Genomic DNA, 4,654 nt, shown 5'->3' with positions numbered 1-4,654 from the left:
ACTTGAAAGTTGCACACACCCATGCACCTTTGTCCATACAAATGTAGATGCTTCAATATGATTATGGACAATTTATACATACATACATATATACATACATATATATATATATATATATACATACATGCATCCATCCATACATACATACATACATGCATGCATGCATCCATACATAATACATGCATCCATCCATACATGCATACATGCATACATACATGCATGCATCCATCCATACACTCACTCTATTTAATCGCGCGTAAGTTGTGGCACGAGGATAAATAGAGTGAGTGGGAGCTATCAGATTATTGCTTGAATCCATCTGTTAGTAGACTCTTCTGTATAAACGGTAAAAAAAAAGTAAACTGATTATCTGACATCCATCAACTAGATTAAAAAGATAATGGATTAGATGATGTTCTTCCTGTAATATCATTTTAATAAGCACTTTACATTATGTCAACCTTTCAAACATGTATATTATTAATTTATATTTTCTTAAATTCGTTAGGACGAAATGGTTAGTGATTGTAAAAGGTTGTATGATTGGTTAGACATTAAGGCTGTCTTTTCTTAGTTTTTAATTTTATTATTTGTAAGAAGTTCTTTTTTGGAAAGTATGCTTAAATATGGGGCAGTGAAACAAGCCTTTTATGTGTTTATAAAAATGGTGCATCTACATCAGAGAGAGAGAGAGAGAGAGAGAGAGAGAGAGAGAGAGAGATTGTGTGTGTGTGTGTGCGCGCACAATAATGAACAATAGGCTGAAAGGATTGTGTAATCTTTTATTCATGGAATGATCTTCTATTTATAGACAAAGAGGGTATAATATATATAAACAAATGCTCACACCTATTTAATGGGGGGCGTTATAGGGTATTTTGGTTATTTACATAAATGAGTGTTTTGACTCCCTTATCGTTCAATCAGCTGAGATTAGCGGGCCTTGGTTTGGCAAAGCTCGTTCATTTGATTATGTTGAGTTGGGGCTGCTAATTGGCTCTTGTCAATATTTGGTATTCCGGACTCGACTCGTTTGACTTGAGTTTGTCAGTTGGCTGCTTTGGTCTGGCTATCGACTCCTAGTTAAGGAGCTTCTATCGTCAGGATGAGACTAGGTCGTCAGGCAGATGTTGAATCACCGTAATTTGACAATTAACTCCCCATTGACAAAAGGTCCTTTAGGGTATTCGTGGAGTATAATATGGTAGAACATTCAACCTCCTGATAAAGTGTCTCAGAGGCTTTAATGAGGTGGCTAGTGATGCTGAGACGAGAGTTGGGTTTTTGCCCTCTCTCAGCTTGATGAATCTTGGTCTTTAGCTAGGACGACCAACATCCGGTTGACTTCAGCTTTCGATTGAAGGGATCTGTATCTGATCAAATGATTCCTTTGATCTTCTAATGATAAGAATTTATGACTTCTGCGGGCCATCCCTCATCGTACTTTCTTCTATACTCCGTTGGATTTTCTCGTGCGACGCTTTTTTGATGTGCATATTTTAGTTTCTCGATTCTCTTACTTCTTAAAAGTGATATCTGCGATAAAAATAAGAGAATTAAATGTAAAAGTTTGATTCTAATTCATAATTAGTACTTTGATAATTGAACTCTCAAGATTTTTGTGCCCATAGCTCCTATAAATAAGGTGTGATTGATGTCTTAGTTATCTCCATTTGCTTTTGAATATGTGCCTCTCAGTCAGTCGGCTTCACGAATGTTCTCATGAAGAATGGTAAGAAGCCCATAGAGGATGCCTCTACTAAGTAGAAAATGATGAAAACATTTAGGTTATCTACATCGAAGCTCCACCCCGAGAAGGAGCTCAAGAGAGAAAATATCAAAAGTGGGGAGCTGACTGAAAGGTGAGAAGAGTCCTGAGGGAAAAAGAGGTCGAAAGAAGAGAACTATCCCATGGACGAAAAGAAGCCCGACGGTGCTAAGAAGCCGGGAAATGGAAGCCAATCTGAGAACAAAAGGTGAATTATGCAACTCACTCACAAGAAGAAACATGTGGAAGATCCTGAGACATGGTTGTGTCGTGTGACTCTGTTACACTTCAACAAAAGAAAGGGGAGGCAAGTTGGGCGACCTGATTGCTGGTGCTTCGACCTAAACCCTCGTTTCAACTTGCATTCAACCGACCAGAAAATCTGCCCAGAGAGTTGTTGGAGCTTCACAACCAGATGATTGGGGGGTTACCATTATGTTTTCGGCCAGTGGGATTGTGGGCACCTTGTCGCTGCTTGCTGAGAGCTTTCCTTCATTTCAGTGGTCTTAGATGGATCGACTCTTTAGTATGATGAGGCATGTTTATTGTAATTAGAAGAAAATTACTTCATGTTATTGACGTTTTTTTGTTTATGCAAATGAGGTGGTCTTGATCATTGATTTGTCTTTAATATGAGTCGACCGAAAACCCCTTGTCGGAGTGGCCGGAGAAACTCAGGCTTTGGTGCCAAGAAGGGGAAGATGGTCGACCTCCCAGCTGGTCCCAAATAATATCCTGAAATGAAAACTGACGGATGGCGGAGGTCTCCAACATCATTGGCTCCCTTGTGGTTCCCACCAAATCCAAGACAAAACCTATACTTGCTACTCCTACTGTTGTTGTTGAGGAGGAAACCCATCATGGGGAGGGGGCTTGGGCCGAGTCTGGACCGGAGTCCGAACCCAATGCCTTCGAGGAAGCTTGCCAAAGGAAGGGCAAGGTTTTGACTCCTGATTCAAATACCTCACTTCCCTTGCCTCCAAGAAAAAAGGAGAGAAGCCTCGAGTGGCTGATGCCCTATTCAAAAAGAGCAGGCAAAGGTCTTCGTAAGTCAGGACTCCCAATTTTCAAAGTATAATGAGGGACCGGTTTACAAATGCCCTGAGCATTGACATGTATGCCTTGACAATAGCTGATGTTCTTTGGTCAAAGAGCTTTGAGAAGCATCACAATGGGTACAGCGCTTGGGACCTCTTCCAGAGAATTGACTGATACCAACTACTAGGAATTGCGACCATACGCCTCATGTCAGCCCTTTATTTTGATGCCAAAGAGAAATCTTTCAAGGCTGAGAAGAGGGAAAGGATCCCCAAGGCTCGGGCAAAGGAGGTTGAAGATTAGGCTGTCATGGAATAGGCTCTATTGGAAGAAGCTGAGGAAGAGCTGAAGAGTGTTAGAGTGGCTTACAATCGTTCTGGAGGAAAATGATGATTTGACAAAGAAAATTGCGACGGTGAAGACGGCTGAAGAGTTCACCTCCGGTTCGACACAAAGCTGGCAATCGACTAGTTTGTGCTGGTCAATCTGGTTGACCCGAAGTATTTTGATTTGGAGGAATTCACCAATCTCTTTTCAACACCGCAGCAACAACAAGAAAAAAAATAAATATCTAAGGGTAAGTACATGGCGACTGAAAGTAAACAAACACATGATTCGACTTTAGAAATTTTTTCTATTTTTATTTGCAATAGAAAACTTTTATATGAAATTTTTGTAAAGGAAAAAACTTTATAACCAATCAATATAAAATGAAATGTGGCTTTCAGTCGACTTCTTACCTTTGTCTCATTTTTACCTTCACTTAAATTTATTTATTGATTACTTATGTTCTGTTTGTGATGTTTGATTACTTGTCCCTTAGGTGAATGTCTTTGGTCGAGTTTTGATGTGTTCATCACATGACTTAAGTTTTATACTACCCTTGTCTTGTTTGCTTGGTCGAAGGATTGTGTCGGGTGGTGGTAACCATCAAGGCTTGCTTCTGTGGTGATTTGCTCGGTACTTTTGCTGAGCTTATTGCTACTGAGCAAGGAGCCACATCCAGAGATTTATCTAATTCAAATTTTGAGACATGAGTTTTTTTATGCTTGGACATTGGGGATTGGTTTTCAACGTTAACTGCTGATCAGACATCTTGTGTCGTTGTTGATCATTTTAAGCATTTTCTATTGATTTGTGACTTTCATTGTTGTCAGTTTTTTTGAGTTTTGATGCCCGACTCACATCTTAGACTTCTGAGTCTCGGCCGCTTGGTCTGATCTCCACCTTAGATGGACTACCCCTTGTGCTAGGCTTATTAAGAGTATCTTATATCTGTTTTCATGGGAGTGACCATTGAGACTTGCTTCTCGAGTGATTAGCTTCGTACCCTTTACAGAGCTTGTCTCTACTAGACAGAGAACCATCTTCAGAACTTTATCTGGCTCAAGTTAGAGATAGGTTTTTGATGCGTGAGCATTGCGAGCTATTTCTTTATGCATTCTACTGATTAGACATCTTTGTGTCACTGTTAGCTTGACTGCTCGGGTTCAAGTTACCCAAGTGTTAGTTAGACATAAAGCGCATGAACTCCTATAGTTTCCCGAATCTTATTTAAAATTGTGATTATGCACATAGTCAGCTGAATCATTTTTTAATATTTTTAGTGTAAATATATACAAGTTTTAAACAAAAATTCCTTTATTGTTTTTTGAGTGTTGATAGAAGAAGCTTTTTACTAAGGAAAATTTTTTTTAAGTTTTTTTCAAATTCCACGACCGAGTGACTCCTTCCTTAGTGCAGGTCTTGAGCTTGTAGGTTTCTGGGGCATCCCTTTAGTCGATAATGAATGGGCAGGTTTAAGTCTGGTTGAGCTCGCAACAAACTATCCTTGAGCAGTTGCATTGA

Source organism: Phalaenopsis equestris, unplaced genomic scaffold (assembly GCF_001263595.1).
Source record: "Phalaenopsis equestris unplaced genomic scaffold, ASM126359v1 Scaffold001241, whole genome shotgun sequence".
Classification (NCBI taxonomy): domain Eukaryota; kingdom Viridiplantae; phylum Streptophyta; class Magnoliopsida; order Asparagales; family Orchidaceae; genus Phalaenopsis; species Phalaenopsis equestris.
Note: the sequence above shows the minus strand (reverse complement) of the source record.